Consider the following 11965-nt stretch of genomic DNA (forward strand, 5'->3'; position numbering starts at 1 on the left):
GCACAAGACAAAAATGTAAGAAGATTAGGTGGTGCAAGACCCATGTATAAGATTGTCCGTGTATAATAATATAAACTGTTAACCTAATTTTTTTTAAAAATCAAGCCTTACCACCAGTACATGAACACAACAAAACACCATCAATACCAACTCATGGAAAAACAATCAGCCACATTAGACCGATATCTCTCTTAACAGAGGCTCCAACTCCACCTTCTAAAAAAGACAACCGATTTTTCTACTATGATTCTTAGTAATACTATATGTTATTTTCCCGCACCTACCGGTCCAAAAAAAATATTCATAAAATAGTTCTACAATTTTTGTCTGTCACCATGTTTTACAGCCAGGGATCCTAGTTTCCTAGACCCGCTAGCACTCATGCTAAACAATACCTTCAGGAATGCCTTTGAAAATTATTTTCATGGGCTTTCACTCAGTCTGAGTGTGGATAACTAAAAAAGACTCCAGAAGAAAGCTCATTCAATCATCTCCAGTCATCATTTGAGAGTTACAGTACTTATTGACCTACTGTTAAAGTGACTGGTCTTCATTTGTATTTGTCTTTGGCAGCAATAAATCCAGACCAACCTCTAAAGTTAAGTAAGTGATCCCTTTTTTCTTTGCTGTTGCATGAAGTTCCTGGACATTCGCTGATGCGTGGAACCAGTGAAAATGTAATGGGCAGAGCTGTGTGATGCACCTGCATTACAGATTCTAACCCCTGTCAGTGAGAAGTGGCTAAAAGCTCTATAACCAAGATAGTGGACGGGCCTGGCTTTTTCATAGTGTTGATTTGTGTTGTGTACAGTTACCTTTTTGAGCCCAGCATCCTCCTGCTGGTGGTGGGACCTTGTTCTCTTAGGTTGGCTGCAGGTTCTCCAAGGTTAAATGGGGTAGAGTATGATATGCAGTGTTGGTGAAGTGAGGTTTAAAGCACCATAACCAGCAATACAGAGGACCTACAAAGGATGTACGGATGCATAAAGTAAAGTGGCAACGGGCAAAGATAAGGGTATGGCAGTCATGATTCATTTATTATTAATAGAATATCATTAAATTATACCAAATCATGTTTTTTATTTACAGTGAAGGTAACCTATACTGTGTCGCAAAAAAAAATGCTTATAAAGTCAGCAAAAACATGTCTTCCTTTGTTGTAAATAATAACGTTATTAATAATTAACATATCATGCAGCATGGTCCTAACAGTAGTGGTTAAGTATTCTGTAAACATTTCGTCTAATAGTTCAAAAGTACAATATGGGGCTTGCTTTCAAAAGATATCGCTACAGATATGAATGGAATACCTCTTCTTATATACTGTAAGTGTTCGGTGGCTACTTCTATTCATGTTGAGTTTATTTATCATGAAGGAGAGCAAACAATACCAGAGAAAATGCATGATTAGAGGAATTCATGGAACAATTAACTATAAACAAATTGTGTATTGGGTTGGGGAGTTCTATCATAATTTTAAAAGCGTAATAAATGTATAATGAAGTGTTACATACATGGTATAGATGTATAATAACTAACAACTTCAAACACAAATGACATTTCAGACATATGTATAGCCTACAATCGTACATACTAAAATAAAAGTGGATGTCAGCATAAGAAAACAAATTCCAAACGGTATATTTATCCCACCATCCCATCTAAAAAATAAATAAAAAGTTATTTTTTGTTTTTTTAAATCTTTGCCGTCCGATTTTTACCCAAACACCAGATAATCGTAAATCAGCATTGTAAATGTGAAGTTATTTAAATAAATGTATATTCTGCATGACACAATGCACAATTTTAAATGAAGTTTACAAATTATACTCAAAATAGATATTCTCATTATTTTTTATTTCATTTCCATTTGGCTGCTGCTCGCTGGTGAGAAAGCCATCTCGCCATACGCTAGTAGTTTCCATAACGACAAATTATGCTTCCATTAATTTTTCTTGATTTCGTTAACATGTGTTTTGATTAATGAGTTCCCCTTATTTAGTCTTTGAGGCAGGAAGTGATGTACATGACCTGTGACAATTAAGCTTTTTAACGAAAAATGCTTTCATTAACAACCTCATCGACCCAATTTTAAAGCATTAATGGATTGAATTAATTTACACATTTTGTTTGAAAATTACTTGCTACGAAAGCTCTCGTTACTGTCTCTGACATGTGTAACCCTAATAAGAGATTGTATTTTTAAAGAAAACTCTAGGAGTCTAGGGAGCTACTGAAGAGTAACTGTCCATATAAAAGATTGTTTGAGAGAAAACAGTGTTCTCTCAAAATATCTCAATTTACATTACTTTATGTTGAACTCTTAATATCAGCAGAGTTGAGGGTGAATGTGTAAAGCTTTGTAATTGTAGCTTTTGTTACCAGAAGTACTCCAAAATGCTATTTGTAGGGATTTGAAACAAAATAGCCTACAAAATTAGAATGCCTATTTTACCGCAAATGCATTTTGTAGTCAGATAACTTTCCATTGAAACTCTTGTAGTAATTCACAGCCTTAAAATGACCTTCAGCATAACCGGGGTGAAACCAGTTGTGAGCGATTCACTCTTAAGAAAGCTTCGTCAGCTCTGCAGAGCCATAGTACGTGAAAAATGGAGTACTAAGCCCTATCAATACTATATCATGTGCAATTGGTGTAACTCCAGACACGCAATCCAGTGTAAATGATACAAAGCGACTGGGGCTCTATGAAATAAAAAATGACACTGGCACCAAAAAAGGGGAAAACAAATCTCAACAGAAAGGTGATGAATCTAGCATGGCTCATCTCCCTGGATACGGATACAGTGCATTGCCCTTGGCTACACTGGGTTTTTTAATTCTTTTCCCCTCAGACTCATGAAATATGGACTGTAATTATCTGGAATATATGACTGATAATATGTTGTTATTTATTATTTACTATGTATCTCCCTTTGTCATCAAATTTCCTTTCTCCTTTTTTGGGACTACAGGCTAAAAGCCAGGATACATTTTTTTGTCAGACCTCGAAACTGGTGTTGAATCAGTCTCCTGCCAAGTTTGCGCTAGCTGCCTTATAAATCCCACACTTTGTCATTGTTAAGCATGTTTTTCATTCCATTGACCACGCTTTCATTAAGATTTACTTTGCTATATTTTTTTCCATAGTATACTGCACCTTTTATAAAGGTATTGAAAACTTAGGGTTTTTTTTTTAATTTGGAGGTGGGTTTAGGACAAGGCCTTCTTTTTCTGGCAACTATTGAAGCAGCCAGATGAAAATGGTCCAGCAATTGCTTCTTACATCAAAAGTGATGATGTTGCTTGAAATGTTGTCATACAAACCCCCAGTTTTTAAATATTCGTCATCAATGACTTGTTAATTGACCCCATACTGTTTATTGCAGTAATTTATAGTTTCCGAAGGAAGATAGTTTCCGATCAAGTAGAGAGCACAGTGTTAAACTATGTAGTCAACAAACACCGACTTCAGTATAAAATTTAGCAAACTTGCAGCATTGGGCCTAAATGAATTACCTTTTAATTTCTGAGACAGGTGCTTATTATTGAACAATAAATACAAATTGATTAAACTTTGTATCCCATAATATCAGTGTAATAGCTAAATGATAAATGATCATTTATCAAAGGTGAAAAGCTCATTAGGAATAACTGGGGGCTGTAATGAGGGTGTTCGACTAGAATTGAGTCAGCCTCTCAGTAGAAATATCTAAGTGCTTAGAAATCTTCCTCTCAATTTACAAGTGTCCTTATTTTATTATCCCTAACAAGTATTGTAATGCAGATCTAAATGTTCCATAAAAACAAAACAACAAAACGTTCTTTAAGATGAAAAGGCATTTTTACAAATTGGTTTTAGTTTGCAATGCATGCTTTTGTTTTTGTTTTTCTCTCAATCAAATGCATAACGAGTTTGCAGAGGGTAGTATAATGCATTTACTTTGTGGAAGAACTTGTGCTTTTATACAGGTTGGTGTTATATAGTGTGCAGTGTACTCAGATTATAATATTCTAGATATTATGATGTTTTAAGGGTTTGTTTGTTTGTTTGTTTTCACTAAAATGCTACCTTTTTCTTAACTATACAATTTTTGTTCTATATTACTTGACAAACTGTTCCTTACAGTTAGCCCATTTGCACCTGTGAAAAGTTAATCTAATATGAGCAAAACAAGTATATTCACATTCCGCTTAACAGGAGCATAAAGAGATTTTCACACTTGATCCATTTGGAATGGAGAACACACTATTCATGGATATAACAACGTGAACCAAAACTCATCTCAACACACTGTTTTTAAACTTAAATGTGCTACTATTGAGTATTGTATTGTTATGGATGATTTATATATATATATATATATATATATATATATATATATATATATATATATATATATATATATATATATATATATATATATATAGGGGGATGTGGCAGTGCGATTGCCCTGCACAGTGGTAAATTAGTGTTGGTGTGGTTTATATGTGGGAATGGGTTTATTTTGTGACGTTTTGGTACTTGATTAGTTTGATTGTATTATTGTTTACAGACGGGTGCTCGATTGAGCCTTGCTGCCGGCTATGCTTGATTGAGGGAAGGGCAGCAAGTGATTGGCTGTGCTGGTCCTCAATCAGCAGGTGGGCGGGTCTCGACCGAGTGTCCGTCAGTTTAAAAACATCTGCGGGAGACTGCTCGGGGCTGCTGCAAGGCCTGCCGTTTTCATGGCACCTTTTGAGTTATAGTTTGGAGTATTGTGTTTTATTTTGCACTTTTTGTACGGTTTACTGTATTTGTCCTCTGTGCGTTACCATCGCTGGTAACGTCACATGACCGCCTTTATTTTACTTTCACTTTCTTTTTGTTGTTAATAAATCCTGCGCGCCTGTGCCGGCGTGTCAACACCACCTCAGTCTCTCTGTATGCTTGAACAGCGGCGACCCACACGCGTGACTCGAGGAAGACCCTGTCACAGGGGATGTAACTGAAATCTTTTCTGTCATGTGCATAATTATCAAGGTGTGTATTATATTCAGACAGTACTATGTTTTTTGTTTTTTTTTTCCTAAACAAGAAGATTGCCTCTTTACTGCTTGAAGATGGTGGCCTTGGGTAGTGAATACAGAGGGCAAGAGTAAATCAGGACTGACTTGTTTATTGCCAGAAGACAATTATCCAATCTGCAAAGGTTCTCTGTCATGCTTTTGAACCAAAGAAAACACCCAGTGCTGTCATCATGCCAGACTTAGCTTCTTCCCTGGAAATGAACCTTGTGTGAATGAGCAGTTAATCTATTTACCTATGCTTGGATATGTTTGAAAGCATCTTCTTTCCAATAGGACCAAAGTATTATTCTTGTTGTTGTTGTATTAGTAATATTGTTATAAGAGACAGTGGGATCTATTAATTTTATATAAATAGTAATAAATCTAATAACGATCACTGTTTAGATAATTAAAACAGGCTCATCAAGAGCAACTTGGTACTAGTATGAATAATCAAGTTATATATTATATTTTTCTTGTTAAGATTTATTTTGTGTATCATTTTCTGTTTCATTCGTCCCATCCTGATGACTACTGCCGGTTAGAATGTATCCCTTCGTGATCATAAGCCATGTGTTGAGTTGACTGTTAGTGTTGTCAGATCAGACTGCCAGATTAGATAGCAGACTGTGTAAACAGCTGAGTTTCTGTAAGAAATCCATTTCCACATCGACCTAATATGCCAAAAGGATTTGCATTAAATGCTTAAGAGAAAAGGTAACAAATCGTATTTGAAAGAAGCCATGTCTTGTAAAGTTCCATTTGAATGGAAATGACCCAGAAACCATATGTACTTAATGCACTGTCTCAGCATCACAGCTGCTGTTTTTGAACAGTTTGAAATTTGTGGAAAGAAACTCTGAATCATGCCAACAGTTCACAGTAAAAAGCAAAGGAGAATGCATTGCATTAATTGAAGATTTATGATAACACCAGGATGAATAAGCAGCAATCACTTTAATAGTACTGTTCCACATTATTGGTGGGGATGTAAAACATGTATTTAATTAATTATTTTACTGTCTGATTTTCATAAACGTAGCAACCTAGGTCATTCATACACAGTAATATATTTTTACTTTTCACTCACAGGGATACTAAAAAGGATATCCAGTGTAAAGTACTGTACTCATTCGAATTTAAGACACATTTTTTTAAACATTTTTTGCTTCTCAAAAATAGTCTATGTCTTAGAATGGAGTACAGTATAGTGATGCTTGTGTTAAAATAAAATACACATCATACACATGGGAAGAGTCCTACGCAAAAAACACTCATTATCATATAATAGGCATATCCCCCACCCCCCAACTCAACACGACACGAACATCATGACAGTAAAAACATACATAATGAAGCGTTCTTACCTTTGTGTAAGTTGGTGATCAGCAGATGTGTCAGCTGCACGAAGAGCACAACGTGTGGTTTTCACTAACTCCACTGTGCAGAATAAATGTTTTTTTTTTTTTTCTATGGGTAAATATCAGAACTTTCTTCCTATGCATAGGGGTGCAGGACATTTGCTAGGAAATTGAGACTGCCCCCACCATATCGGGACTGTCGGCATGTATGTACGATACAACAGTGTAATTGAGGTTGTATCTTTGCAAATGCATATTTATTAAATGTTTTCATTTTTTGAGGGTGTTAAATTTAGTCTGTGTCTTAAATATACATGATATTTTAATAAATATTAGACTAATGTTTAATTTAAGACTAAAGGATCTCAGTGATTCAGTATCAACACCATGGCTTGATAATTCATTCCATACCCATAAACAATCCAATTCATTGCAGTACCAAGGTACCATATCAGTATCAGTGTGCTACCATATCAGGGCTGTCTTGCTATACCATTATGATGTCTGCATTTTTCTTGGAACTTTTCTGGAATGTAGTCACTGAGACCAAGGTCATGTTTTTTGTAATGATAGGGTACAGCAGACGTTTAGACGTGGTTCTCTGTCACTTCACAAACGCATTGTTACCTGATTATGTTGGCCAATCAAAGTCTGATTATTGTGGCACATGCTGGGTGTAGTAACTACTAGCTTGTGACTGAAGTTCTAAGAGTAAACATTTGAGATAATTCTCATTTCTCAGAACACATTAATTCACTGATTTTTTTTTCTGGATGTTTTGATTCAGTGGCGTTACAATTATGTTTTCAATAGGCTTTTTGGTCCAATTAAGTAATTTAGGTACAGTTGGAACAAAAACCAGGAGAGATACTCACGTTCAGGACCAGGATTGGAGACCCCTGATTTAAAGAGAGCTTTCAAAAATGATAATAAACTAATAAACCCTCTCTGAAACAGCTGAGACTGGGTTTTGTGAACTGCAGCCTTGACTGTTTAAATGAAAATAATATTTTTTGTATGTGTTCATGTAAGTATAATACATTTTATCAGATTTTATTGTTCTTACTGCCCTTATCCATTATTCAGATAACGTTATGTTGATTCATGGGTTGAACCAGCACCAGTTGGTTGGAACCACCATCAAGGTGCTTGAAGAGCAAATACCATTTGTATTAGAGTAACACTTGATTATTTTGGGGTTTTAGAGAAACGTCATTGAGGGGTCAAGGTATGTCACTGGTAGCCATGGAAACAGTCAAAAATACTATAAGAAGTCCAAGAGTAAATATACAGCAATTAGTGTTACCAATAGTTCTTAGCACTTTCCCAGGTCATGCTAAAAATATCTAAATCAATGACACCCAAAACTACCGCAGAATAATTGCAAATATCGTATAAGGGAAAATAAAAATAATAATTATGTTCGAAGCTACTATCCATGTCTTATCAGTTTGAACCTATAACATTAACTAAAATTGCGAGGCTGTCCAAAAATCTTTGAATTTTTTACATGATAGGGTTTTGGCCCTCTTTGATATTTGCATTGTTTCTCATTGTTGGATGAAACAGGGGGAGCAGATGTATGTATTTGATGCAAACTGTAAAATCAAGATGCTGTGCAGTACTTTGGAATCATTTGCTTGGTACTTGAAGCAGAAAGAATACCCGTCCCTACTGTCTTGTAATTACCTGTAGTGGCTCTACTGTGTAATGTTAATGACTGAAGAGGGTTGCTGTGTTTTAACCATTTCTATCCTTGTAACAGGGTTTGGGTGTGTGTGACTTTCTTTCTAGGGGAACATTTCTGTCCTGTCTAATCTCACGCAAATGAGCAAAACCAGGAAGTTTCTGATGTACTTGAAAAAAAAAAAGTTTAAAAAAGAACAATAAGTTGCTAAAGATCTTTAACAACAAACCACAATTTCAAGAAATATGTTAATAACATACACCAACTGCGACAGAGAACCATCACTATAAAGGTCATTTAGCCACGTAAATGCTTGGAGTTTCCTACATTGTGTAAAAAACTTAAATTATATTAAACATATATTAAAATAATTGTTGTGCATATTCATGCAATTACTGCTTCCAAAACTATGATAACTCATTTTGAAACCTTAGAATTTGAAATCATGAAACAGATTTAAAATGAACAAGAGTATCTGGAGTGATATTTAATTTAATTGCGGTAGCCTACAGCTACAAATCAATATGATGCCTGTATCAACACAAGAGGTACATTACTTCATTGCATTTGTTCACAAATTTTTAAATAAGCAGAACTGTTGGTATTGGAGGATAAGTTCTGAAACAAGACCATTCAATTAGTGCCTTTCAGACACTCTTATAATATTGGACCCAAAGCAGTCTTTACCACTGAGCATGCTACTGTCATCTGGAGGGTCAGTTACCATGGTAGCAGGATCTATGTTGTCTCCACGACTACCGAACTGTGTAGTAACTTAATACTGGTTCCCTCAGTAAACAAATATCTGATTTTAAAGAAAGGAAAAGGAGGAAATCTGATGCTATTTAAGCTACTACAATAAACATTTTATTCTGATTGTTTTTTTAAACTATCCTGTTACTGTATGATTCTCTGATGTTGTTCCTGTTATGACCATTATTTGAAATGCTTACTGACTATTCTAGGAATTGATTGTTTCAGAAAAGACTCAACAGTGCTCATTGTGAGAGAAGCACATCAGTGATGCTCAGGCTTCAATGTAAAAATCAACCACTGATTGAAGGTTGCGTGGCTTCTGGTAATGGTTATAAAGATGTTCCTGCGAATAAAATTATCCTATCTGCAGGTACATTTTATGGTGGCTACTTTGATCAATTATCGTGTGATCACGACAACATATTTCAACCATGTTTTTTACTCTTCTTAATGAGCTACTGAATTTCTGTCAGAAACTTTGAGATTTACATTTCACAAAAATGCTTTTGCTTTCCTAATAACAACAAACAGGGAGAGCATCTCAGGAAAAAAAAAGTTGCTTCGTAGGATATAAATATTCACAAATTTTTTTTTTTTTGTATTTTTTTTTTTGTAGTTATACAAGTTGCTAGGAGGTAAATAATTCATTTTTTGTTTTGTTTTTTACCTACAGCTGGATATAAGGAATTCTCCACTGAGTTCTTCATTAACACTGCGCTGACAGTATTACTTACCTTGCAGTCTCACTGCTGTTCTGCATTATAAATAACTTGTAAGTAAATCTTTTAATGTAATAAAAATATTTTGAGCAAATTGCCAGAAATACAGATAAACGGTTATTACAACTAATTTACATAGATGCACACAAACTAACATGACTGTTTATTGGGCTTTACTGTGGCTTTGTTGGTGATTCCCAGTTTTGAAAGCCAAGCGCATATTATTAGTTTTAATTTGCATTTTAATGGCAGGTCGGTTTTGTTATTTTGCAGCTGCAGCTTTTCCCAAGCAATTTAGGGGAATGCATGTAAATAAAATGAAATTAAGTGATATACATTGATAGAGGGTGTATGTTTCTGAAATATGAAGAAAACAGGGCTAATGGATGTATGAATATAGACATTTTTATTCCACACTCCCCTAACAGGCTCTGTGAAATTTTTATTTTGTAGTACTATACATGTACATTTGAAGGCTGAATGGAATCCGAGTAGGTCTTCAAACTGTATTATGAACAGGTACATTAAAAAACTAATTAGTCTAATTATGCCTGCTTCTTTTTCCTTAGAGTATGATCTGAACCCTTTTCTTAATTACGATTGTGGGCCCTTGTACAGTTAAAGACTGTTAAGCACTACTAAGGAGTAGAGTGGGTGGCTGTAATGAAAGGAAAGGGGGTATTTAACTGGTCAAGAACAGTGATGGATCGAAAATTGCTCTTTGTGTACCAAGGTTATGAAAGTCAAACATCCAATAGTGATTGTGAGTCTCTGGATTTCTGTCTGCAGAAAAATAGGCAGTGTCATTTAAAGCAGTTAAATAGGGTTATCTAGCAGCTGAGATGAATTGTTATTGTTTTCAGAAGCAGGTTTTTTCTGCTTTGTTTTTAGGTTGCTTGTAAGCCACCATTATGGAGAATTTTGAAAAATGTTGTAACACTTAATTTTAGTATCCAAATAGCATATAACATGTATTTCCATATGAACAACCACACAGTTTGTTGTGGGTTTATTATGAATGTATGGAAGCAGGGAATGCATCAATAATGTCAATAGCAGCCAAGGAGACCTCATTAGCGGAATAAGGAAGTGAAATAGAAAGTAGACATTCTGGCAAAACAGTTTAAAACCCTTATCAATATTCTTATCAATATTTCAGCAATGGCATTCAGAATAGTATTGTAAAAAATGTATTGTAAAAAAAATGTCATTCAAAATTATTTTATTTAAAATTACCACTTTTTTTTACAAAGATGAAGACCTCCAAAAAAAAGGAGGTGAAAACACATGAGATAATCCTGCCAGTTGTTGTTTTTCTTTTTTATAAAGACTGACAGATCAAAAGTCTCAAACAATCAGACACTAATCACTGCCTCACTCACACAGGGCCTGCAGAGGCCAGCACAAATCAAGAGAAATCCTTCCTAGCCAGCCCCACACTGTCTGGGGAGCGCAGTCCATGAAAGTGACCTGTCTTTGTGTGGATCATCTGTCTTTGTTGTGCAGCCCTTTGGTCTGGCGCCAGGCAACCATTCATTCAAGAACAGGAGGAGTAAATTAGATTTGATGTCAGAGGTGGAACATATTCAATCTTATAAACCAGTTGCTTGACACTCTTCATGTGTGATGGGATATAGGGTGTAGGCCACAGCGGGAGTTAAATATTATCTGTTTATCTCATTTTATCTTTTGTCAGATTAACTGTATTTTAACAGAAGGATGCATGTGACACAAGTTCAAGTTTTCCGGTAAAAGCTGTTTGAACTAAATCAGAGTATAGAAATACTAAAAGACACTTAACAAGTGACTAACCTTTTGACTTTTCAATGTCTTTTAGTCAAAACATTTGTCATTTATTAACTTAATTTTATTATCACTATTGCCTGTTAAATAGCCATGGATGATACATTAGAATATAGTTTAAAGAAAATGGTACTTATGTTTACACTTGGAACAATAAATCCAATAACAGTAGTCTGATTATGTTTCAAAAGACTTTTTATTTTACCCCTTCTTTTCTACCCAATTTAACCTCACTGCTGCAACCTGAGCTCTTGGATGTTACAATGCTGACAAGTTTAATGGGCAGTTATGGATTCTGTCCCCTGTCAGATGAGATGAGGTTCAAAGCTCTAAAACCAAAAATGCAGATAAGCCCAGCTCTTTTGCATTGTGGTTAAGACTCTTGCTTCCTGTGTGCAGGGTCACCAATTCACACCCAGCCTCCAGCCTGTTACACTGGTACATTTGTCACAGGAAATAAGTTAGCTAGGAAATAAGTTTATAAGCATTTGCCTTTTTGAGTCTTTCTGCACACGCACGAATCTTACAACTTAAAGGCAAGGTTAAGCCGTCTCCATTTTCTGTCTTTGAACTTTAATTCAGAACAGACT

At 35.2% G+C, this 11965-nt stretch overlaps 1 long non-coding RNA gene across 1 annotated transcript; it reads left to right on the forward strand.

Moving 5' to 3' along the window:
* Window positions 1-4926: 4926 nt before the first annotated feature.
* Window positions 4927-11292, forward strand: LOC121295280. Its single transcript, XR_005946894.1, has 3 exons — window positions 4927-5023; window positions 9527-9625; window positions 10959-11292. It is a non-coding gene; the product is annotated as an uncharacterized LOC121295280 (long non-coding RNA).
* Window positions 11293-11965: the final 673 nt, after the last annotated feature.

This window comes from Polyodon spathula, chromosome 20, assembly GCF_017654505.1.
Source record: "Polyodon spathula isolate WHYD16114869_AA chromosome 20, ASM1765450v1, whole genome shotgun sequence".
Lineage (NCBI taxonomy): Eukaryota > Metazoa > Chordata > Actinopteri > Acipenseriformes > Polyodontidae > Polyodon > Polyodon spathula.